The sequence below is a fragment of the Canis lupus genome, chromosome 2 (assembly GCF_048164855.1).
Source record: "Canis lupus baileyi chromosome 2, mCanLup2.hap1, whole genome shotgun sequence".
NCBI classification, from domain to species: domain Eukaryota; kingdom Metazoa; phylum Chordata; class Mammalia; order Carnivora; family Canidae; genus Canis; species Canis lupus.
Genome location: NC_132839.1, coordinates 29,207,436 through 29,233,757, shown reverse-complemented (window position 1 = coordinate 29,233,757; position 26,322 = coordinate 29,207,436). Strand labels below are relative to the sequence as shown.

The 26,322-nt window shown below is 48.5% G+C and overlaps 1 protein-coding gene and 1 non-coding gene across 2 annotated transcripts in view; both read right to left on the bottom strand.

Moving 5' to 3' along the window:
- LHFPL2 (LHFPL tetraspan subfamily member 2) overlaps window positions 1-25,260 on the bottom strand; it is a 153,566-nt gene extending 128,306 nt beyond the window's left edge. Inside the window, exons 1-2 of the mRNA XM_072794057.1 lie at window positions 25,131-25,260; window positions 9,676-9,750 (exon numbers count right to left, since the gene is read on the bottom strand). The gene's annotated coding sequence lies outside the window, so the exon portion shown is untranslated. The remainder of the gene's footprint in view (window positions 1-9,675; window positions 9,751-25,130) is intronic.
- On the bottom strand, window positions 11,839-11,942 carry LOC140623729 (U6 spliceosomal RNA). Its single transcript, XR_012023285.1, has one exon. It is a non-coding gene; the product is annotated as a U6 spliceosomal RNA (small nuclear RNA).
- Window positions 25,261-26,322: the final 1,062 nt, after the last annotated feature.

Here is a 26,322-nt window from a genome sequence, read left to right as displayed (position 1 = left end):
CATAAACACTTGCCACACAATTTTGGCTTTGCATCTCCTTTCCCACTAACATTTTACCCCAGGAGGTCGAATCTTAGCTGTCCCAGAGTAGGTGGCCACTGAGCACGGCCCTCCCTTGGTAGGCATTTCTCCCAACCAACCCGGACTCTCGAACCAATCTGCCACAGGGCTAATTTAATTTCTAAATGGCTATTAATTTGACCTCATGTCAAATACTGACTCTAGAACTCCTTTGATCCTAAAGGCAGAGGAAGCCCTGGGAGATGCCCATGTACAGAAACCGTCTGCCCCAGACAAAGGGTAAACACAGGCCCCAAGTGCCAGGAAACTCCGTCCACAGCAGGCTGTGACACGGAAGCAGCGGCCTCCGTGTTGAGGAGGCAGGACAGGCCTCAAAACAACATCAGTTATAAACATGCCCCAAGCACCTCTGCAGAGCACGGCAACAATTCTGAAGAAAGGTCCAGAAACTACTGGATTACTCAGGTAGACTTGCTCCCATTGTAGAAGCAATGATGCTTGCCACCTACTCGGAATGCCTTACCTCCGTCATCTCAGTTCATTCTCATAAGAGTTCCAGAGTGGGGTATGACTATCCTCTTTCTACAGAGAAGGAAGCTGAGCCCTAGAAAGACTGGTAACTTGCCTAAGGTTGTAGAGCCTGCGTGTGGAGAGCAGAGACTGGAACCCAAGCCCTCTTGACACAAGGCTAGGTTTTCCCCACCACAACCCCCCCACCCCCACCCCAAACACAGACTCAGTCCAGCCCCGGCCTTGGCCAGGGCCCCAGCAGTAAAATGGGGCTGGAAAGGGCTGTCTCCCAAATATTCTCTTCTCCCAAAAACCTGATATGATACATAGCTCTCTAATGTTCAGTAACTGGTACAATACTTAAACAGACTGCATAATCAGCTAACAAAATCCAATGCTGTGTATTTAATCATTAACATTTTTAGGCTTTAGAAAATGCACGCTCCTTAGTTTCCAGGTGAGCTGGGCTGCTTGTCGGGTACAACCAGGCTCCAGTTACAAGGACTAGAAGACAAGGACCAAGACATCCTTGCAACCCGGCCAGACTGGAGGAAAAACTCAGTCTTCTCATGAAGACCTTAGGGTTCAGGTGTTAGAAACAGAGGTTGATTAAACTAGGGTGGAGATCAGGGATTGAATCCTGGTTCCTGGGAAAGAGCACAGCAGGGAAAGTGATCAACTAGAAAAAACATGGAAGGAATAAGTGGAAGAAAAGATGAACGCGTTAAAGACTTTTCTGAATTTTAAAGTTCTCTGAATTATAAAAACAAGAGCAAGATATCAGCAAAATAACCACAGACTTTGATTCTTACACTCCTACTCTATAAAACTATACTTATATGATTTATACCTGATTTGGGAGTAAATAATGGGTGTGTAAAGTACAATAAGTGCAATAAGAAAATCATGAATATGAACTCCTCTTTTAACTGATTAACATTAAACTTGTAAGCTAGTTAGAATGCTATGAATCCACAATTCCATCACATTTGAACATTTAATTTTGTCAATGTGAACACTACTATCTAAACCTCCATTAACTTTTTTTCTGCCTCTTGGCTACAGACCCCATAGACTGCTTTAAAAAAAGATAAAGAGAACTACTGAAATTAAACTATGCCACCTGCAATAAAATAAAGAAAGAAATAAAAAGCATGCCTTCATGAATAGGCAATGCTGCACCACTTTTCCACTAAAAGGTCTGTTTTCTAAATTACCCTTCATAAATGTGCAGAGCTCACAGCTGGGGAGTCAGGCATTCCCACCTCACGTTTGCTTGTACATATTAGAATCCTGAAGAGACTAATCAGGTATTCCCCACATGTAAATGATTTCAGGAAACTAGATATTCCAAATAAGCTGCTTTTGTCGACTTATATATATAGTGTTAAAAACTGAATTTGTTTCTAATTTGCATGGTTTTGCACACAGAATATTTTCAGTTCAATTTAAACATTTGCCATTCATTTCCAAAGCACTATGCTTTGGAAGTGCACATGCACATCAGGACAGGGACACAAATAACTCCACTGGTGACAAAGAACAGCCCCCATGAAAAGTTCAAACACCAGACTGTGAGGGCACTACCGCAAAATCACTTCCCAAAGCCTCATTTTCACCAAAAACCAAAGTAATGATTAATGCCACTGTGCAAGATTTAGCTTGCTCTTTTTTTATTCAAGCTTTAACAATCTAGCCAATGGAATCATTCTTCTTCCTGCTATGGAGACCTGGTCAGACCCACCTTTGGTCTGCAGCATGCCTGCCGGCCCTAGATCAATAAGCCCTGTGTTCTTTAATACAGAACAGGAGCCACTAACCCAGCTGACTTTCTGTAGTCATCAATCAGGGTTAGACTACAGCTTGTCTCATAACCCACCAGAAGATGGAATGTCTGCCACATACTTCCTAGAAAGATGCAAGGACACATCGTACGAGATCAGTATCAGCAGAAGTCAGATAAACCAGTGAAAGGGCCATCAGGGAGGAAGAACTTCCAGAAAGAATAGTGTTCTCATTCCCTGACGTGACACAGAAAATTCCACACGAAAGTGGTTAGTTGCCAAGGGTTCCAGAAGAGGCACCCTTGCCCCTGGACATCAAGGCCATATGATGAAGCCCAAAGGTCAATTTAAATTTAAAGGTCAATTTATACCTCCATCGAGGATGGGGTGATGGGTAGATGGACCAGGTTCACTGGGTGGACAAAACCCACCAAGCACCAAACAATAACATGTCCTCACTCAGTATTTGTGAATTTAAACAAAAGTCATTGCCTTACAAATTCTCTTTGGCAACTTTCAGGATTTATTTTTTAAAGTAAGTAAACCCTACCCCTAACACGAGGGCTCCCCAATTCATAACTCCGAGATCAATGCTTTACCAACTGAGCCAGCCAGGTACCCCCTCTTTGGCAACTTTTAATCTTGAATTAACCAACCTCCTGTAGCTGAACTTTAAAATTCCATGTAATGGTAAATCTTGTTTTGTAACTGGAAAGTTCACCAGGGGAGAAGCGAACAGCACCGCCTTGCCTTATGGGCCTGACGCAGCAGCGTGGCTTCCCACCGCGGGCCCCTGGGGACAGCGCCCTCCTGGGACCTAGTGACTCGCTCGGGGCCAGTGACAGACAGAGCCGGTGCGGCAATGAGCTGGGCAGTGGCAGAGACCTGGTCTGCTGGCTCACGGCCTCCGTCAGTACAGAGAACGGAGTCCTCCTCCGTCCCTGCAAGGCGCGGCCCGGCCCGAGCCCGTCCTGCCATCACGCCACGGGCCTTGTACACGCGCACCTCAGGCACACTCGAAGGCCCGAGGCTTCCCCCGAAAACGAGGCCCGGGGCGGCAGGAGGGCGGGCTCCTGACTGCGGGTACCGTCAGGGGTGGGGGGCAACCCCAAGCCTGTGTGCTCCACAATTGTCTGGATGCCTCCAGGGAGGCTGCGAGGAGGGCCGCCACCTCTCCACGGCCCAGGCTCTGCCCCTTGCACACAACAATGTCGCTGTGCTTCCTCCCACCCATCCCCGGCCTCAGAAGGCCTGTCTTCCCCTCGACTTCACCACCAACTTTCTGTGATCCGGGTCATCCTGTCGCGTCTCGATTTTCTAATCTACACGTAATTACAATCAGCTACATGAAAGCTACTTGGCACCTCTTCTCACACTTTCTTCAGACTATAAAGACACCTCAGAGAGCACTGGACTAGGAGTCAGAAGTCCTATGTTCATCTGTATCATCAGTCACCTAACAAGTGCATATTAAGCCCCTGCTACATGCCAGGGACCAAAGTTACAAAGATGAACGGGCAAGACAGACAAGGGCCCGTGACCTCAGGAGGTTTTGGTCAAGTCATTCGCCATCTTTAACTGAAATCAAAGGGCTTGCACAAGCTCTTTTAAGTCCCTTCCAGCTCTCCTATTCTGTTCTCCCCGCTTTCGTGCCAAGAGGGGACTGAAGCATTCTGGAATGTTCTGCTTCCCTGAGCAGATGCTATTTTTACTCCACGTACATATAGCTCAGGCTGCAGACGTGTGACTTATCTCCATTCTGCCAAGCATAAACGACTCATTTTCATCCCAGAGTTTATTAGACCGAGTGGAGCCCTCCTCCAGAAGGCCCACTGGCAGGCACAGCTCAGGCTCTCTGGCACAGAGACCCTCACAGCCCCACTCCTTCCACACAGAGGAAATCTGGTTCCTTCAGATCAAAACTACACAAAAACAGGAGCAGGGCTGCCAAGGCTTCCTCACATGTCGCCTGGGTTTGTTTATTTCTTCTTCATCAACTCACATCATTTCTGACACTGCACTTCAACTTCCTGGACACAGCCAGGGAGAAAAGCTTTTAAGATGCACTGAAGTACGGCCAACTTCTGATTAGCCACGGTAATGGAGGAAAGGATCAGCATGGCCAAGGCAAGAGGACTCCTGCCTCTAAGTCCCACAGGGCACAGATTCTTGAAAAGAATGGGGAGAAGTGTTAGGGAAACAAGTGAACCCCCCTTCCCCAACTGCCCTCAGTTAACATTTCAGGAAACACTTGGCTGGAGTTTTGCTTTCTGGGAGTTCCCAAGAATACCACATCTACGAGAAAGGGAGAGGCCTCCAGTTTCCATTATCACTTTATAGGGGGAAATATCAGCTCCTGAATCAATGGGGGAATAGATTTTGATAAGAACTATACAAACTGAATCTATGACTAAATGTCCTTAACAGTGCTTAAGGTTTTTATTAGCACATCTTCAGAAAAGTTTTCTGTTTCTCAGACCTAAGTTCACAAATACTAAGCAGAAATGTATGCGGTAGAGGGGGAGAAGCTGGAGAGAAGGAAGCAATCAGCCGTGAGATAGTAGGAGAGTGAATGAAGATGCTCATGGGAAAAGCTGGGCCCCAGAAACCAAGCAGCAAGCGGCAGGGGTGTGGACACTTGAGGCCACGGTCCTTCCTGATCACACTCACGGGCATTCCAGAAGTTACTCAACACGTCTTGACGATTTCAGACATACAAATAGGCCTCCCCATGCTCCCCTCTCCCATCCTCCCCAGCCCCCACCCCGCCTTGCCCTACCCACCCTGGTCCCTTTGCTCCCACTCCCCGGGCTGCCTTGGGGAATGGTGCCAGCTGGTGGCTGGTGCACAGAACTATTAACCACTACTTTTCTCTGGTTCCCTTGGAAGAATCTTCATCATTCTCCTCCTCTTTCCTCGGTTTCTTTCATAATGACCAGAGAGAACCTAATTTGAAAGTTAAAAGTCCGGAGGGAAGCCCGGCTCCCCTACTGCCCTCCTGGGAGACATAGGATAAGACCCCGAGCCTCTCCCCACCTCACTCTCTTCTCTGTAAACCCGGGTAGGAGGACATGCCTCCCGAGCAGGGCTTTGGGATGTGGCTGACATGAACACACACCGGGGACAGGACAGCGCCAAGCAAAGAGCAGCACAGCTCTCACCTTTCTGCCGATCCCCCCGGTAAGATGTGACACCTGAACGCTACTCCGCTGCCAGGCATGTGACGACCATCATGCTCCAAATAAATAAACGTGTCAACAGGTGACTGGCAAGCCTGCCCCAGAACTAAAGCACGTGATCCTGATTCTAAAGGCTCTCTCTTGCCTGGTGGTTCCTTTATTTTCAGGGTGAATGCCACGTTCCTGAGCGATTGGCAGAGCTCCACCATGTTGGGACACACACCTGTTGGGATCTACTGTTGTGAAGTCCCTAACTCAGAGAGCCGGAGAACCTGTGCTCCCGGCCCTGGTGCCCAGAATGGCGACTGTGCCTCCCCAGGCCCTCCCCTGGTGCCCAGAAACACAGCGCAGGCCTGCTGGGAGGGGAAAGGCCAGCGCCCTCGAGGCTCCGCTGCATCCCCAAATGCCATCCCACCATGATAAAGACCTCAAAGAGGATAATGAAATTATCTCCTCTGCCTTTTATTCCTCAGTAACAACCACAAAATTAGATGAAATGACCCCTTGCTCCTCTAATTTAAGGCCTATTTTATTACCTTCAACCCCAATTCTCTCTCCTTTAAACAGATCTAAGACCCCGAAGACCCACAAGCCAATGGGATTAGTAATTGACAGCTCCTTCCTCCAGGCCTGTTCTCCAGAGGGCGCTTCTCCTTCCTCCAGGGTGGGGTCACAATCAGTTCAATCTTCATGCTTCAGAGACATCCCCTTTGAACAAGATCAGATGTTTCTCCACCCCTGCCTGGTGCTCCGCTCAAAGGAGCAGCAGCCCCTTCTGGCTCAGAGCATTAATGTCAACTCAGCCAGAAAGGCAAAGGCAAAAAGAAGAGGTCAACACAGTTAATTGTCCACCAGGCTCAGATGCAGGCCCCCTCAAACTCGCACCTTGGGAGGGCTGATCACCCCCATAAAATACTAACTGCACTTTGAACCTAGGAACAAGGAGAGTGAGGACTATTTTCCCCAGCCTGCTGCGCTGCAATGGGAGCTCCAGCTATTTGTTTTCTTTTTCAGTTTGTGGCCATAAAGGGGAGAAGGACACTCTGCAGCAACTCCAGGCAGGCGGGAGGGAAAGGCAGGGAGGTGAGCCCCAGTTGGCTGTCAGGAAATAAAGGAGAGGAAAGATAAGCATCAATGGCGGTGGTATAAGGGGAGCCAAGCAGGGCTTCCTCCAGCTTTGAGGAAGGGACCTGAAAGAGCACGACTGCAGAAGCCCAGAAGGGACCTGAGAGGACAGGATTCCAGGAGCCTCAGAAACAAACCACGTGTAAGAAAGGCTTTATAGAGAAAAGCAACCATTTAAAATTTAAAATGCAGAGTATTTACTCTTCATCATTAAAAGAGATGAAAGAGGAAATTCTTTTACCCTCTTTTACCTATTTGGGAAAGTTACTTTTATTGACTAGTTATCCAAAGGCCTCCTTCCAACTCAGGGCTGTAATTGTAAAAAGATGCTAAGAAACTGACAACAGCCATTTCTTAACTGAAAGAGGACGTGAGAATGATCAAAACAACAGTTGTTTAAAAAAGCCAAAGTCCAAGATATTCCATTTACAAGCAAGTCTACCTGGAAACAAGTACTTGTAAGTTACCTTTGACATCAACAACAAGCTCCTATAGTGAGTAAGACAAACCAGCCAACAAATCACAGCTGACAAGCGACCTGATCAAAGTACAAAGTGGCTCCTAAATGATGCATTGGCTGTGCCCTAAACACGGAAAAAAAGCAAACTCTTCCCAAAGATGTCAATTCCTGGGTGCAGCTTGGCAATGAAACTTGAAAGCCTATTTTGGAGACTTTACTTCTTCTTAAGAAGAAAAAAAGATAAAGGCTGAAGCCTGACCAAAAAATCAAAGACACCTGAAGGGAGAGGCACCATTTACTGTGTGTATCTGCAAGCAGCTGAAGTCTGGGTTCCCTGGCATTTCAGCGATGAAGGACGTGGCCAGTCAGAGACCAGCACGCTAATGATACTGGAGTCACAGTTGCTGTGTCCGCTGGTTGCCTTTGCTCTGATGGTTCCCAAACGTCTACCCTGGATACAAGGGGCCCATGCTGGACAGTGTCTTTGGATCAAGGCCAACACTCCAAACAACTATAGTAAACATACACGCACACGCACACAGGCCCTGATATACAAATTCTACTGCTGAGGCACCAGAAACCCATCTTTAGAAACAGTAAACATTTCATGAAAGAAGAACCTCCCTCCCCCAAAACACAAAGTTCAGAACTCTAAGAAAATTCAGGAACTATATCACTTCTTGGGCTAATTAGAATGAAGTGGGGTAGTCAAGATTCAACTAGAGAAGGCTAGTGAAGCGTGTCTGAATGCATATGTCCTTGTGAGAGCCCCGTAGAGAGGGGGACCAGCTCAGTACCTTGATGATTTGACCTACATCATTCTCTTTCTAACTACAGTAGGCTCGTGTTGTAAAAGAGGAGTCACTCTGAGAATCAGGTAACTTCTAGAGGCTCCGTGAGTTGCTAACTCTTACCAACTGGTAAGCACTCCCCAAGGATCTGGCGGTGGAAAGAGGAGACACACAGCCACCACCTGACATTCAGCTTCTGTAGTGATAGTGCAACACATAACAGGCAAGAATACCTCAAATTCCCAAAGCTACTAAAAAACTAAAACTCACTCCAATTTTAACATCTGGGCTTTTAAGTCGCAATTAATTTCCTCAATTTATTTTTCAAGTGTAAGAGACAAACTGGCTTCTACGGAGACTGGAAATTCCTGGGCAAAGCTGAAGTCCTCACTCTTCCCCAGCCCTAGGAAATTTTAAGAACACGAATAGGGTCAGCTGAGAGTCAAATTTCTTGTACTGCTTTGTCTTTCACTAAATTCCTAACCAAAGCAGCTGGAAAGGCTGAACGATAAGTAGCGTTAATGTAGCAGCAAGATGGGAAGGCAAAAGTAAAGACTCAAGACCATACTCTCCTCCTATGTGAAGACCCAGGTCTCACTCTGGTTTCAATATTCAGTGAACCACCACCGTGGAGGTTGCTACTCCCCACCCACAGGATGAAGCAAAATGGCATTGAGCCAGTTAGCACACACCTCAAGGAACCCATTGTACTGAGAAGTTTGGGGGAGACTGGGTTGCGCACTGATTTAAAAGCTTTTTGTTAGAATTAGCTAAACCTCAACTGTGTTTTAAAACACATGCCCAAACCACTCAGAAATGTTTTTATTTCCTCAGTTGTAAATTGGGAAAGTCTACTGCTTATTCCTTTGCTGCCTATACATTTAGACACATGTTCAATCCCAGGGCTGACCAGGGCACCCGGGGTCTGGTTGACAATGGTCTCTCCCAGGGTGGCCAAGAGGGCTGGCTGCTCGTGGCCACAGGCTGTGGTTTAGTACACTAGTGCTCCATAACCCGCTTATTACTCCACACAATGACACGAAAATGTGTAACTTACCCTTTTCATCAGGGGGAGGAGTCTAAATTCCTATTGACTTAATATATTATGGTAAATTCTCAATTATGCATGGCAATATGAGCAAAAAGGCATAGAGCTGATCCAAAAAGGCATTCTATGAATCACTTCACTGGTTTAGAAATACATTATGATTGTTTTTTGTGGCCAAGCCATAGCTGAGCTTACAAGGGTTTGGTTTTTTTCTTTTTCATTAGACATATTTATTCATTTGTTGAAAATCTCTTCCATGCCAGGAAACATGCTAGGTGGTGGGAGATGGCAGCAAAGGAGCTCACAGCCTAGAGGAAAAAGTTGTGTGCGAACGCAGAAGTAAAGCTCACCTAGCAAGCGAGCGGCCGCATGAGCCGAAAAGCAGTGATGGGTTCTGCTGTAAAGCTGGGGGAAAGACTATGCTCCACAAAGCCTCTCGCTGAAGCAGTCTGACAATAACAAATGAAAACTAAAATTCTGAAAAGAATTCCAAAGGACCAACTCACATGGATGGGAGAAGGGAGCCCGTCTCAAAGAAAAGAATTTGGTAGTGAGAAGGCCAGCAACAAACGACCAGGAGAAAGCCAGTCAAGTACACATCTTCACCCCATTAAGTCTCAACTTCATACCTTACAGGTAATGTCTCCCTACATATACAGATTTCCTTGGAATGAATGAGAACTTTGGGTGGTCATGAGAGTGCATCATGATGGCTAGAGTTTTCCTACAACCCACCTGAGCATGAGCTGGTCCTTACCTGTATGAGCGCCCTTTCACAAGGAGCAAAAACCACAATCCAGCCGTAAATTCAAGAGTTTGCTTCCCAGCTTACCTGAAAAACAACAGGAAAGGGCCATTTTTGTTAATTTGGAACAAGCAGTCTTTTAATGTTTCCAGGGCAGACCTGCAGACCTTGCCCAGGGCTCTTCAGTCTCCAAGCAGAAAGCCTGGCTGGGGGAGGGTGGGTCACAGAGACTTGGGTTAAAACCCCAGTGTTGGAACTCAGTGACAGGGTAACTGAAAGCCAGGTACGCAGCCTACCTGTGCCTTGGTTTCCTCCCTTGCAGCACCCATCTCACAGAACAACCATGCCATGCCTAGAGTCATATGAATGAATATGTGATGGGTTCACCGCCCCTCGGAGCTTATAATCCAGAGAGACAGAGAAATAAACAGGCAGTCATCAGGAGCCTGATGCAGCTGATAGGAGCTGAAGAGAGAAAAATACAAGGTGATGTGAAGCCTTTACAGAAGCCCTAGCTGGTCCCAGTGGGGTCAAAGGAAGCTCGCCAGAGCCGGTGATGGCTATGCTGAGGTCTGCCAAGCAGGAGTTGTCCAGACTAAGAGGACAAGCAAACAGCCTGCCAGGTAGAAGCACCCACAAAATGAGATGCCCTGGAAGCAAGAAGAATATAGTGAGTTCGCCAAAGAAAGGGGTCAATGACCACTGGAGTATTTCGGGGCCAAGAGGAAGACTAGCAAGACATATAGCTGTAACAGGAGGGAATCACAAAAGGCCATGCAGCCATTCTAGGAGAATAAGGCCAAGGCGAATCTATGAAGGGTCTTACACAGGAAAGTAACATGGTCCAGGAACACCACAGACAAGAAGGTGCCAGAGGGAGGCAATGAGAGTCCAACTCAGCTACCCCGAATGCCATAGTTGGTCTGTGTAGGGAGGACCGAGAGAGAGAGAAAGAGAGAGAGAGAGAGAGAGAGAGGGGCCCCTCTGGCATTCCAGGGAACCACTACTTCTGAATTACTATCTCCTCTGGCCTGGGGCAATTCCCCACAGGCAGACACCCCATGGGGAGTGTCCTGCCCCAACACACCCTCCAGGAAGTCCACGAGTGCCTGGTGTCACAGTGGTTCTCAGAGTGTGGTCCCCAGACCAGCAGCAGAAGCATCAACTGGGAATGTGTTAGAAATGCAAATTCTCAGCCCATCCCAGACCTAGCAACTCAATCTCTGGAGGTGGGGCCCAGCAGTGTGTGTTATTAAAAGCCCTCCAGGGGTGTGTGTGGGAGGTTTAGTCAATTAAGCTTCTGCCTCTGCTCAGGTCATGATTCCAGGGTCCTGGGACTGAACCCCATGTTGGGCCCCCTGCTCAGTGGGGAGCCTGCTTTTCCCTCTCCTCCCTGCTCATGCTCTCTCTCTCAAATAAATAAACAGTATCTCTAAGATAGATTAGATAGATAGATAGATAGATAGATAGATAGATAGATAGGAGCCCTCCAGGTGATTCATTTTTATTTTTTTAAAGACTTTTTATTTATTTATTCATCGGGGGGGGGGGGGGGCAAAGACACAGGCAGAGGGAGAAACAGGCTACATGCTGGGAGCCCGAGCAGGACTCGATCCCGGGTCTCCAGGACCACACCCTGGGCTGAAGGCGGCGCTACCACCGAGCCACTAGGGCTGCCCCCTCCAGGTGATTCAGATGCTCCCTAAAGGCAGTAAGCACTAAATGGGTGCGGTATCAGGACAGGGGTTGGGGAGAGCATAGGGCTGGCCTGGTCTATTACTTACAATGTTCATTTTTGTTTACAAGAAAATACATAACTTTGTCGGTGCTTGGAACCTCTCCTAGCCCTGCAGACTGATGGGTAGAGAGGCCAGGGCCCACCGCTGTGGGAGGATTTCATTTCCCCAAGAAATGCCACATCCCCTTCTGCAGACTGCATTTGCTTTAGGGCAGGCAAAGGGAACTCCAGTGTCAGTAAAGTGGACACACACTTCTCTCACTTATTTACTCATTCATTCATTCATTTTTATTTTTTTTAAAGGTTTCTATTTATTTTTTTTTAAGGTTTTAAAAGTAATCTCTGTACCCAACGTGGGACTCAAACTCACAACCCCGAGATCAAGAGCTGCGTGCTCTTTCAACTGAGCCAGCCAGGCGCCTCTCATTCATTGATTTTTAAATACGGAATGCTTCCCAGATTTGTCTGCCGTCCTTGTGCAGGGGCCACGCTCATCTCTGTATCATTCCACCCTTAGTATACGTGCTGCCGAAGTGAGCACACACTTCTCCTTTCATAAAATGCTTCTCCTCCCACCTAGATATAGAATCTGACCACTCCAGAAAAGAAACAGGCCATCCAGAAAGCTCTATGTGGTTGCATGCAAGGGTCAGGTTTCTTTCTGGAGTGTGGAGCACCCTCTGTGGTTACAGAGATACCAACGCCCAGGAGCCATCAAGTAATTCGAGGTTGAGAAAAGCTCGATTCAGCTCCCTCTCTCTCTGAATATCTATCTTCTCTAAGAAAGAAAAAAATTACCCTTCCTCCCAATAAAAGTCTATTTCTCTAAAGAGCAGACAAATTTTTATAGTCTTATGTTTCTATAGTGCTTGCTTTTCTTTCCAAAACATATCTCCAAAACATAAACACAGTATTCGGGTTAACAGAGATCATGGGGATACACCGCGTGCCCCAACCTCACTCAGCTTCCGGAGTTGGCCCCTCTTGGGGCAAAGCCACAGCGAGAGTGGCTGAGCTGCAGGATGTCCAGCAGGTCAAGCAAACCATGGAGTCCAGGGGCACAGCAATGCTGCAGAAATCCCCAGCCTCCGCTACACCGCACCCGAAGGCCACACAGCCCAGCTCCCCGGCCTCCACCGCTGCTCTGTGCAGGTGGTGCCCACGCCGTCTAATGGCCTCTCGTGGGCCCCACATGGCCAATCCATCCTGCACCCCTCACTGCCCACACCAGGTAACTACTGTTCGCCATCTCCCCTACCAGACTCTCAGCTCCCTGAGGGGCTCAGGAAGCTTGTGCTGAACAAATGACTGAATACCCAGACCGACAGACTCCCCTACAATAATAATTTCAGGCCTAGATTCTTCCCCTCATGTTCTCTAGCCCAAAGAAGTAAGGTGACTTGTCCAAGGTCACTGAACAAGTTCATGGTCACACCACGGGAGGCAGGATAGATGGTTCTCAGTGCTTTCCAACACTCACAGGCTGTGTGTTCCCACCTTTCTTGGGCACCAGGAAACCAGCACCCCTTGAAGACAAAGCTATTTTATTTGTAATAGAGTGGGTTGGTTTGGTGTGTGTTTCATCTCAAGACTCTGCCCAAGAGCATGAAGGAACATCTTGTGAATCTTAGAATTAGGGCCCTAAGCCCAATCTAAAGACACAGCAGGGGCTCTGGGGGCAGCAGGGGTAGGAAATGGCCATCAATGAGGGTGTGGGTCAGTCTTCATAAAACTTTCCAGGGTTCTGGTGCCTGGGATGTACTTCTGTGTAACTTGTCTATCATTTCAGGCCTATTCAGCCAGCAGGGGCAAATATAATCTCCCAACTCATCATCATGCTATTCTGAAAACACACTGTAACACTCAAACAAGCTCTGGCTTTGGTAAGAGAGAGGATGTCCAAGTTCAGAGTTCAGCCAGGAACTATGAACTATTCTTTGCAGATAAGAGAGAGAAAGCATGAGACAACACACACTTTCTAGGTGGCACGGGGTCTCGGAGGAGTCAAGCCCTTCTCAGAATGGACTGGGAAAAAGCTCCTACGTAGTGGAAGGAGGGGCTCTCCTACCGGTCAAGTTCACCTGTTAATAAGCAGGCTGGGAACCTGAATAATTTCCCAAGCTTTTCTCTGAAAATTAAACGGACTTTTAAAAAAGAACAAAACAATCCCAAGTATAATCACAATGTTTAATTTTAGTTCTCTTACATAAATTACCTGGCTTTTCATTACAACTGGTCAAGTATATGTGAACTAGCCTCATGAGATAGAAACATGCCACACACATGATCAAGGCTATCCGAGTCCCTATAACACAGCATGTGTGCACGCACGCATGCATGCACACACACACAGTGAACAAGGACCTGTTCTTTCTGGTGCCCTCCCAGGTACCCTGGCTGCTGGTGACTGCCCTACGTGCCTGCTGCATCTAGCCATCCTCTGTGGCACTGCTCTCCTTGTCCAGAGCCCACACTTCACCCCATCAAAGTCAGAGTCCACTCTCTTCATCCACTGATCTGAGCTAATTGCTTTTGAGAAGCATCTGATGAAGTTATTCTTGTTAAGGTGTAAATAAGAAATGTATTACCTGTCCTACTGAATAAGAGGTTTAAAGAGAAGCATTTCACCCAAATTTCTCTAATGACAGAATTTAAGGCACGACAGTTAAGTGAATTCCACTCTATTTTTTTTTATTTTTTTTTTAATTTATTTATGATAGTCACAGAGAGAGAGAGAGAGAGAGAGAGAGGCAGAGACACAGGCAGAGGGAGAAGCAGGCTCCATGCACCGGGAGCCTGATGTGGGATTCGATCCCGGGTCTCCAGGATCGCGCCCTGGGCCAAAGGCAGGCGCCAAACCGCTGCGCCACCCAGGGATCCCCCACTCTATTTTTAATAGATCTGTTTATTACTCCCACTCAGCAGATCGGGGCGGGGGAGGGGGGGTGATGCTGTCATACATAATTCAAGACATACCAGGAATCTTCTTAATCTCAGTGACCGTCTTTAACACCATCCCTACGGGGATGTCCCTGACAGATGCTGCAGGTGTACCTGTCAGGAAATCACTAGTAATAAAGATTCAAATAACCACAGATCTCTGGCATGAGGGCTGCTTCTAATGTAGTTTTTGATGGGAATGTAAGAGTGTCAGAATCACCAGGGAAGAAGCCCTTTCTACACCCCTCCAGTCCCATCACACCATTTCCTACTTCATCTGCTTCATAAACTGATGTGGCCTCCAGGGTGGGGCTGAGATGTATCCTGGATTTGAAGAAAGGGAGGTTAATGTGGATAGGATGATATCCTTGGGAAGCCCAAGTCCTCAACCTGTCGGTTCATTTGGATCAGAACCAAACTGGCTGTGGAGGATGAGGGCCCCTTCCTTATCCATTTCTAGGCAGCATTTACTCCAAAATGGGACACTCATCATCCCCAGCTGTCTGTCTAACCCAAAGTAGGAGAGGGTGTGGGAAAAGTCAGCTGCAGGACATTCCTTAGACTTCTCCACAGAGGTCCAAAGCTTATAGCCTAGTATTTCCAAGAATGCCCGAAAGCACTTCATAGTCAGTGTCTATAAAACCTTCCTAAAAATAACAGCTTCATAGAACTGACGTCTTACACTGTTGAAAAAGGACTCTCTGATTTGGTCCCATCTAAGGTAAGGGACTCTCTGTAAGAATAAAAGCACGTGTCAAGATAAAAACTAAACTGATTCCACAGGGACAGAAGACAGCTCTTCACAACCAAGTACCCAAGAGACTAAGAAAAGAACACGTAATGGTGTCCCTCAGACATGGTCAACATCACAGGCTCAGACAGATGGGTTTCTAAATCAATGTTTCTCTACATTGGTGTTTCTAGAACCTGCCTGACCATAAGAACTACCTAGAAGCTTTGTTTAAAAAATACAGATCCCCAGGACCCACTCCAGTCTTACAAAGTCAAAAACCTCAGGGGAGAGGTCTATGAACATACATACATACATACACTTATTTATAGTCAGCGAGCCCAGTAGGGTATCAAGTTTCATAAATGATACCCCCCAAAATACGTAACTTTTAAAAAAAACTTTGTAATTACGTTAACTGCAAAGTTACAAAGAATATGGGAAAATGCAGGTTCAATTAGAGAAAGAGCCTTCTTTATCTAGTTAAAATTATAAAATATAGAGGCACCTGAGTGGCTCAGTAGGTTATGCGGCAAACTCTTGGGTTTCCGCTCAGGTTGTGATCTCATCCCACAGCAGGCTCCACATTCAGTGGGGAGTCTGCTTGAAGATTCTCTCCCTCCCTCCCTTTCCCAGTGTGTGTGTGCACACACATGCACTTTTTCTATCTCTGTCTCTCTCTCTCTCCTACTCTCTCTCAGATAAATCTTTAAAAAATAAATACATAGAATAAAATTATGGAATATAGTCAACATGTAATGAGGTAATCAACTTAACTAAAACTTACAAAAACAAAACCTACCCTTTAGGTCAATCATATCCCACCTCAGAGACCCTCCAGAACACTCTTGTTCTAAGGACTAAAGGGAAACACTACACAGCTATTCTGGGGGCCATTACCGGCCCTCAGTCTCATGCCAATAGAGACCAGCCCTAAGTAGCAGGCAACCAATTCAAAGTCAGACCCCAGAGGTGCCTCCTGGTTATCACACTTTACAAGTTCCAGCCTCCAGCTGACTAGTTCATAGTCTTATTCGTAGCCCAGCTGCATGTGAGGCCTGGCTACTCAGAGTGTCTGCAACAGAACCGCCAGCATCAGTGTGGCAGGAAGCCTGCTAGAAACATGGAGTCCCTGGCCCCACCTGAGCCTGCTGAAGCAGAATCTGCATTGTAACAAGATTCAGGTAATTCTTGTGCACACTGAAGTTTGAGTATGTTGATGTGAGATTTTACCCCCAGGTCATCAGCCTACCCACTTAAGCTCGAGACCCTCAAAGGCCTTCTTCCCTCAAGTTTTTCAGTCTTGGTTTGTCTTGGCGCCAAATCACCATGCACAGGGTACAACAACTAGCTGATGATCCAAAGCCCAACTTTTTAGGGAGTTAGAGTCAATAAATACTGATAATCTCTTACATTCTCCTCTGGCTCTTACATTCCTTAGAAGGCTGAAATACGGACCCCATGACCATAAATCAATAGAGACGATCCAAAGTCAAACAATACCATGGAATGCTGGCTCTCTTGATTCCAACACATTGTTAATGAGGGCAAGGTCACGAGTATGATTAGCTTCCTCTGTACACTGGCACAGACTCCAACCCTCTACCCTTTGGCCGCCTACAAAGGCTGACACACCCCTGGTTACTAAGAGGACCCAGAAAAATGACAGGGGGAGGCTCAACAGAGCGGCACCAGCAAAAGAACTCTTGAGAACTTCAATGACTGATGAGCAGAATGTATCGAGGAACACAACACACAGCCCAGGGTGGCTGACATGACCGATGACCACGTTAGAATTCAAAATTATCTGCAACGGGAAGTCCCACGGTTAAGACTGTAACAATCTCACACACACCCGTAAGCAAGAGGAAATCTAACCTGATGGCACTTCTCGTTTTAAAATGTTTTTAAAACACGCCAGTTGTATTGGCTAAAGTAGCTGCCAAGAACGCTAACATACTCTTATGGTCCACGGGTCTAGGTTCAGGCCAGGGGAAGCAATGGCCCCTCCACAGCAAAGCTGTTCAGATGATCCCAAACAGTCCCCTGGCCACCTGGCCGCACAGGTGAATACACAACCTGTCCCACTTTTTCATCACCACCACCATTTGGGTTCTTATAATTAAGAGTGGCTCCTTTACCTGACTAACAGCCCTTTTAGGCTTCGGGTTAGAGTCTTAGCTTAGCTCCCTTTGATGCTGCCCTTTCTTTACTAAGAGAAAAAAAACTACAGACCTCAACACAAACTGAAAAAACACATATACAGACAAGACGACCTAAGTAAACTCATTTACCAACAGGATTCACATCAAAAAGACCCACAGTCACCTGCATAAGCCAGCACATAGTACAGCATAAACCCATGCAGAATTAGTAATTAGGTCAGCAAATTATGAGCTCCCAGTACAGAAGAACCTTGAAAGGGCTACTATAAAAATGAGCAAATGACAGAGAATAAGTATCTGTTTAGACATACTTCTCTTTGTACGATCATCTTCTAGGAATAGACAGCCATTTAAAAACTTGGATGGCATTTTAGACTGTTTTTAAAGTTGTGGCCCATGTTTTTCTTAAGTCTATACTGAATACACAAGTGGCAGTCATTTATTAAGACAAAAGGACTGCTTACAGGTAAGTCTGCAGTTCCCAGACTATCCAATCCATTATTTTTAATTTCAGGAAAATTTGGTGTCTACGGGCAATAGAAAGAAAAAGTTTAAAAACGTTAAGAGGTTAACCACCCTGAATAAGTGTGTGCCATGCACTGCTTACCTAAACATTAAATGAAGCTACTGCCCACACGCTTACAACCATCCTTAAACAACTGGCTAGCTGCCTGAAAACTGGAAAACAACATGTGAAATTCGGCCCAACGGCAGCCTGCCCCAGGAGAAAGGAAGCTTGAACTCCAGGTGCCCTTGACAACACAGCTCAGTGTGGAAAGAAAGAAAATGCTGAACAATAGAATCAGTAGAGGAAAAAGCACCCCTCTGATTTTCCAGGCACGAGGAGAGATTGCTGCTAAAGGGATATTTCAAATCTCACTGCTGGTTTGGGTTCTAATGAACACGGATATAATTTTTAAAAAGAAAGAAAGCTAACATGTCAGTGTAGTACCTATTTAATTGAGTTCTCACCAGATTTAATTCATGAGTTCCTATCTATCAGAAGGATATTTACCTGCTTATAGAAGCGAAACACCTTTCAAATCACATTAACAAGGTTTACGAAAACATAAAGAATATATGGTAAGGAGTGGGTTCATCCCTATAGTTCAGAGGAAGCCATCCCACTCTGGCTGTGGGTCACAGCACCCAACCCTGGTTGTATCCCCAGCCTCCCACTATGAGCAACTATATTTGTAATAAATAGGAATTGCAATTCTTTTTAAAGCAGAAACCTGCTTTATAATGGATGCACCACAGATTCAAGGAGAGGGGCAGTGTTGTGGCCAAAACGATGTGCACCCGCATGCACACAAACCCACCAACTATTTTGCTCTGATTTTACAAGTAACGTGCCATTTACAGAAAATCTGAAAAAGAGAAAAATAAATAAAATAACTAGTCACTTGTAATCACACTAGCCCAATGTGAACAGTTGAAAGTTTGGTCTACATCCTTCCAGTTGGTTTACTGCTACCAGCTTTCCTTTCAGTGGCACCCCAGTTAAGCAGGCAAGGGTGAGGGGTGGTGTTCTTGCTGGTTACACAGAATGACAATAGTCAGTAATCCCCACTGGTTTAACCCTAAATCCGCAGGAGTAGGGGGCCTAACAGTGCACAAATCAAATAGCAGGCCTGCAATTTAACAAGCATTCACTGGGCTCTATTTTGCACACTTTTAATTATTCCACAAATGAATGAAATTCAAATTAACAGCAGTAGCCCTCCAGGGCCATATGGTGACTTCAAAAAAGAAGGCGGATAAGCCTCTCCTTTGTGGACATGAAAACAAAAGTTAATTCTCCTAGTTCAAGTTCTCAAGGCACCTACAGATTCGGAGGCTTCTTCCTGTCTTTTTTTTTTTAATATTTTATTTATTTATTCATGAAAGACACAGAGAGAGAGGCAGAGACACAGGCAGAGGGAGAAGCAGGCTCCATGCAGGGAGCCCGATGCGGGACTCAATCCGGGGACCCCAGGACCATGCCAAAGGCGGCGCTAAACCGCTGAGCCATCCGGGCTGCCCCCTTCTTCCTGTCTTACAGATGGCCATCTCCTCACCATGTCCTCACACAGAAACCTCTGGAAGGGGAGAAAATTAGTGTTGGGAGAAAGGGTGTAAGGAGCCATTGGAAATAAAGACCTGGGGACCACAAGCATGTGTGCAGCTCCCTTCCGGCCATCCAGGGATCCCTCGATGTCTGTGCACCTGTAGGACATGAGACACTCAGCTCACCCTGACATACCCTCAGCTCCACATGCAGGGAGTGCTTTAAAAGGCCCCTATTGTAACACCCTCGCCTCATACACTAGCCTAGGCTGTGAGGTGTATTACCCTTAAGTTGCCAGAAGCCAGGACACCTGGTGACACCTCATGGGCTATTCTCTACACACAGAAGACACAAGGAAATAACTGCTTTTATTGCTAATGTCACCTCAGGAGCTGTTAAAGACTGTGTGTTACGGACCTGCTGAAACCATCAATATTCTTCACTCAAATACCGTAACTGACTCGAGAATTCAGTACTTAATGTTTCAGAAACCATGGGAAGAGCTTAAAAGCTAGTTTGGCTGCACTGTCCTACTTTGGAACCTCAAAAATTCATCCAAGTAAACACCTCGGAAGTCTTCCTTAATTTTGACTAAAATATTTTTAAATAGTGTCCAAAACACCACTTAATCAACAAACATGGTATTAAATTCAAATCAGAACAAACCCACAGGAGGAAAAGTCAAAATACACTGAGGTTCTCCTTTCTTATCTGGCACGTCTCAGAGTCCAAGTTGGGTCCTTCTCTTGACCTAGCTGATGGTATTACGGTTTAGCTAAGAAAACATGCAGATAATAAACCTCTTTAACCATATTCAGTATTTTATGGATGCACACAAAAGTACTTTACTTTCTCAGCAAGTAGAGGTCATCTTACATTTTCTTAAATATAACACATGCCGTATGACATAGTTCAAGTTGCTATAACAGAATACCATAGACTGGGTGACTTAACATTTATTTCTCGCTGTTCTGGAGGCTGGGAGTCCAAGATCAAGGCTCTGTCAGTGGTGGTTCCTGGTGAGAATCCTCTCCCAGGTTTGTAGATGGCAGCCTTCTCTCTGTGGTGGAGGGGGAGCTCCTGTGCTCTGGTCTCTCCCATCTCCTCAGGACACTAATCCCATCATGGGGACTCCACCCTCATGACTTCATCCAAACCTAATCACCTCCCAGAGGCCACACCTCCAAATACTACCACACTGGGGATTAGGGTTTCCACATATGAATTTTGGGATTTGTGTGTATGCTGTGTGTGTGTGGGGCGGGGAGGGGGGGGTGTCATCAATTTCACCAGTCATACACCCTAGCTATTAAGTATGTTCAGAGCCATTCTAAGTATATTCCTCTCAATGATTTCTGGTCAAAATAACAGAAACAGATCTCACCATGTCTGTAAAATAACACCAGGAAGAAAATGGTCATTTAAGGCCAAGGTCAGGGGCTTAATTATCCCCATTAGGGCTGTTGGAAGGATGAAAGAGAAAAAATCTGTTACAAGGACACAAATTACTCTCACCCTGAGCACTTTTAGTAAATCTCCAACAACCAGGCAACCACTTGTCACTACTATAAAAATCACTCCACCTTTCATCTCTAGCTTCGGACCTCTCTTCCTGCGTGTGTACCCAGCTTTCTGCTGGGCATCTCTCCCCGGAAGGCTCACAATTCAGTCTGGGATTCAACTGAGCTCATGAGTCCCCACCATCTCCTCAAACTGACGTTCCCCGCAGCTGCTTACCTCAGCGAATGGCGCCATGACCAGACCAGTCACCCCAGACTCCGTCTCACTAAGTGCCCACAATGCAAAGATGACCGAGGACGTGTGACCAGTCTCTCCTGGCCTCTTGCCTTCTTCTCCAACCCCCTCCTGGACTCGTGTCCTAGCCACCCAACTCACTTGTACCCATTCTGGTCTCCTTGTCACCCAGCCCACTTCACGGCCACCCAGTTCTTTCTAAAATACAAGGAAGCAGCAAGTCAATGCCCTGCTGCAAATTCTCCATTGTTCAGCCAGTTCTGGAGATGAAGTTCAGGTTCCTCAGCTCACACCCCCAGGGACATCCTACACAACCTCCCCTCCAGGCCACACCACTCTCAGAGCCCTGACTACCTTACACCTTGGCAAGCCTCCTGGACTCCAATCATGCAATTCTTATCCCATCATGTATTAATGTTATGTTATTTTAAAAGTAATGAAAAAGAAAACCTAGAGGGAGCATGAGGAACCAAGCATACACTCTTTTCTTTACTCTTTCACTCAGTCATGCCTTACGCAGGGAGGGATTGGTGAGTGTTTCAAGTGCCACACCAGATTCTTCCCTGGACACATCTGGGTTTTATAAGCGGATGATCAAAACTGATCTTTAATTCCTTCTTTGCCTTTCTGAGGCTCAGAAATCTCATCTCAGAGAAAAAAAAAAACTATTTGTTTTCATGGCACGTTGGCTGATGGTTCTACTTACCCACTGCTCAAACTGGACACAGACTTGTACAAAGCATGGGAAAAAGAGCCCCCTTTTTCTCCCATATCCCCACAGAGAAGCCATAGGACTGGCTGTCCCCTGTCACTACCTGCAGCCAGGTCACTTCCCTCTGAGCAGGCTGGCTTGTGGAAGGGAAGCACAACCAGCACTCTGCTTTCCCAGTACTCTTCTAAATCAAAAAAAAGAGCCCCCACCCCACCCCCCCGAAAAAAGAGCCTCCGAGTTTATGGAGGTGCTTTGCACACAGAGGTGGCTTCCCCAACTAAACTGTCTACCTCTGTGAGAGAAGGGGCCTACTCTTGGTTCTTGCTGTGTTACCAGAGGCCGGAACAGAGCCTAACCCATGGTACAAGCTTCATAGGTATTTGCTGAATGACAGGGTAAAAGAATGGATGAATGAGCAAATAGGGAGTCCTCCTAAATTGGAAGAACAACATACAGCATAATTCCCCTGCTCAAGAAATAGTGTGTTGCTAAGAATGCCTTTTGTTCACTTTGTATTAGATACAACCTTAATAAAAACTCTGGGCAGTGTATCATTAGCTCCAAAGCATACTTTAAAGTAGCTTTTTGGGAAAAAATTCTAGAGATTAGATATTTACTTACTGTTTGTATTTTGCCAAGAGCATAAGCATTGAGTAAAATGTTGCTTTTAGGATTTCCAAAGACAGGACACCTTGTGTCCACCACTAAAGTTTCGTTGTTGTTGTTGTTGTTGTTGTTGTTGTTGTTGTTGTTTTTCATCAAACAAAATTTGGATCTTTACTTTCATGGGACTGGAAACCTAAGAACTGCCATCACAGGGTCAGTGAGGCCTGGAATTTCAGGCCATACACGTGCTCTTGCCCTCCGACCCACACAGAGCCTGTACTCCCTAGACCTGGAGTCCCAGAGAAGGCTGACCAGAATAGGCCAAAAAGCTGCAGCTTGTAAGTTCTTGAAAGATCAAGTATTCCTGTCTGTGGGCTGCCAGAGGCAGGGGTACAGCCTCAACACACCGTCTGCCTAAGCAACCAGAGTTCGCTCTAAATCAGGTATCCATTCAGGCTCTTTGAATGGCATTGCTTTTTCTAGGGCATTTGAAATACTTGACAATCAACATTTAACATTTTCTGAGCACTTAGCACAAGGCACCACCCCAAACTCTATGCAAAAGTAATCCTAGTTAATCTTAAAGTTAGTCTTTGACTTGAACTCTTAGTGCCACCAATTTAGAAACACAGAAACCAAGGCTGAGAGGACTTAAGTAACTTGTCCAAAGTTCAGACAGTAAGTGGCAGCACCAATTTGAGTCTCCAGTATTTTGGCCTCCTACTGGGTCAATTCTTTGCAATAAAGAATTTGAGAAGCTGCACACAATGTTCATTAAAAAGGACTACATACTGTTCTATATGTTGTTTTTCTGTCTTCTACTACGGAATTTTCTTTTCTGGCCTATCCAGTTTCTACAGTGAATTCTCTTTAATTCATCAGTCCACACGTCTTCGTAGGCAAGTGCCATCAATTTTGAGGCCATCTATGTGGATGAGCAGTATACATTACTTTTTCCAGAAGGTATCGCTTTGCTCTCAACCACAAAGATCCTTTTTGCCTCCTAAAGACAAATTACTGGTTCATGGACCATGTTTCAAATTATATTTGAGAATGTTCATTTGTAGAGTAATTATTCTTCCTAATTGGACTGCTCTAAAGACAAATGATTCTCCCTCCCCACCCGCATCATCTCCCGCAACATACCATGTCTTCTTTCCTGGCATAAAAGGTTTGCTGCACCTTTTGCAAACCACAACCACACACACTACGTGCCCTCTGTTGTGACCACTTAGAAAAAAATATTATACCACAACAGTGATATTACTTCAAATCCCTCAAATATTTCATTAGCATCAGATTTCTGAATAGATGAATCACAAACCTATCACAGTCTGACAGCAAAAAGAAGTGAGAGTCTTGGGGTCGCCTGGGTGGCTCGGCGGTTCGGCCCAGGTCGTGACCCCGGGGGACCCGGGATCGAGTCCCGCATCGGGCTCCCTGCGTGGGGCCTGCTGCTCCCTCTGCCTGGGTCTCTGAGTCTCTCAAGAAAGGAAGGAAAGGAAGGAAAGGAAGGAAGGAAAGGAAGGAAGAAAAAGAAAGAAAGAAAGAAAGAAAGAAAGAAAGAAAGAAAGAAAGAAAGAAAGAAAGAAAGAAAGAAAAGAAAAGAAAAGAGAGAGAAAGAGAGAAAGAAATGAGAATCTTGGACTTTATTTCTTTTCTGTATCTTTCATTTATTCTTCCCACTAGCCATGTGTTCCCTATCTGGTAAACTTGAAAAGAAGTCTTTTTTTTTTTTTTTCAAGACCAGGAGGAAACAATCAGAAACACCCAGGAAAGGTTAGCGCCAAAACCTCGGCACTGACCCTCGCGGAGCCCTGGCGGCGCTCCGCCGCGAGAGCCAAGGGCCTGGGGCCGCCGCCGCCGCCGCCGTGAGGTAGCGGCCCCGGGGCGGGGGCGGGGAGGGGGGACCCGGCCGCGCTCACACCTCCTCGCTCCAGCTCCGCACACTCCCGTGCACGCCGGCTGCTCTGCGGTCCCAGACCCAAGTTCTACTTCCACGCGCGGGTCCCCGAGGCCGACCTGCGAGCTACGCCCACGACCGGAGAAAGAGGACGGGAAACGCAGGAAGCGGCCCGGGCCCGACCGCGCCTCGCCGTGTGCCGCGGGGCAGCTCGCGCCCGACCCGGGGCCGCCCTGGGCCCGGACAACGGTCGGAGGAGGACGGCCCTTCGCTCTTCTGGCCCTCGGACCCGAGCCGCGGCCCGGGGCGCAGACCGGGGCGTGGGGCCGCCGTGCCCCGAACCCGACCCCGGCCCCGGCCCCGACCCCGGCCCCGGCCCCGGCCCCGGCCCCGGCCCCGGCCCCGGCGGCCCCCGAGCTGCGGCCCCGCCGCCCGGAGCCCGCCCGCTCCCGCTCCAGCATCCGACGCCCGGCCCGTCCCGGTCGCGGTCCCGGTCCCGGTCCCGGTCCGCCGCCCGCTCCTGGTCCCCTTCTCGGTCCTGGTCGCGGTCCCGGTCCGCCGCCCCCTCCTGGTCCCCTTCTCGGTCCTGGTCCCGGTCCCGGTCCGCCGCCCCCTCCCGGTCCTGGTCCCCCTCCCCGTCCCGGTCCCGGTCCGCCGCCCCCTCCCGGTCCCACTTCCCGGTCCCGGTCCCGGTCCGGGCCCGCCGCCCCTTCCCGGTCCCCCTCCCGGTCCCGGTCCCCCTCCCGGTCCCGGTCCGGGTCCGCCGCCCCCTCCCAGTCCCGGTCCGGGTCCGCCGCCCCTTCCCGGTCCCCCTCCCGGTCCCGGTCCCGGTCCCGGTGCCCCTCCCGGCCCCACCACCCCGACTCACCGGGCTCCGGGCTCGCCGCCCCCGGGGCTCCCGGTCCGCCTGGCCGCCGGCCGCTCGGGAAGGCGGGGAGGAGGGCGCGCGGGGAGGCGGCGAGGCGGGAGCGCCGCCCTCGGCGGCCGGCGGGCGGGGGGCGGAGAGGGGCGGGGCGGGGCCAGAGCCCGGCCGCCGAGCCTCCCGCCCGGACCGGCCCCGCCGCCCGGTGGCCGCCCGCGTCCCGCTCCGGGGCCGGCGCTGGGGAGGGTCGGCCGGGCTGTCCCGCGGCGGGGGGCGGGGCGCCGGGGCGTGGCCTGCGGGGCCCGGGGCTGGCGGCGAAAGGGGATCCCGGGGGGCGGGGCCCGGGGGCAGCTCCGGGGGGCCGCGCGGGAAGACGCCGGGGCGGGGATCCCCGGCCTCACCCTCCTCCCCGCCCGCGGGCTCCGCGCCCCCCGCCCGGGCGTCCCTGCCCCCGAGGGGCCCACGCGCCCGCTCCCCTCCGCCAGCCCCCGGGCTGCCAGCAAGCACGGGACCGACGGCCACGAGCTCGGGCGACAGCCGTCCGAGGCCCCGAGGAGCACCCCGGCCCCCGCGTCCCCGCCTCGCGTCCGGGGTTCCTTTCTCCACCACCTGCCTGAGCGCAGACCCCGCGGCCCAGCTCCTGCCCCGCCGATTCTCGGGGTAGGGTCCCCGGGGCCGCACATGCTGGCCTGGCCCACTGCCACCTTCCGTGCTTTGAGGGCCCTCGCCGCGTCCCTAGCACCGCATCCCTTCCCCACCCGCCTGGCCTGCGGGTCACGGGTCTAGAACGCGGCCCAGGCAGGCCGCTTCCTGTTCCAGAAGCTCTCGGAAGCCCTTTACCACAGAGAATTCCGAATTTAAAACTCTTCTATTCAAAACCACCCCCTTGCCCACTCCTCAGAGCTTAGCTTGCCAGTGGGGACTCCTCCCCCCCTCCCAGAAGGTTCCACACTGTATCCACTTGGGAGCTGCTGATGCTCTTGCCAGAACTGGAATGCTCTCTTTTATCTCCCCCCACCCCACCCCACCCCACCCCACCCCAGCCAAATTCTACTTATCTTCGTTGAAAAGAGTTTGTAGTACATTTCTTCTATAAAAGGATGTACGTGTTCTTCCAATTTTTGTGAAATCATACGCTAGAAATAACAAGGCTTATGGGGGAAATGGGGTTAGCAACAAAGGATTCCAAATCAATTTT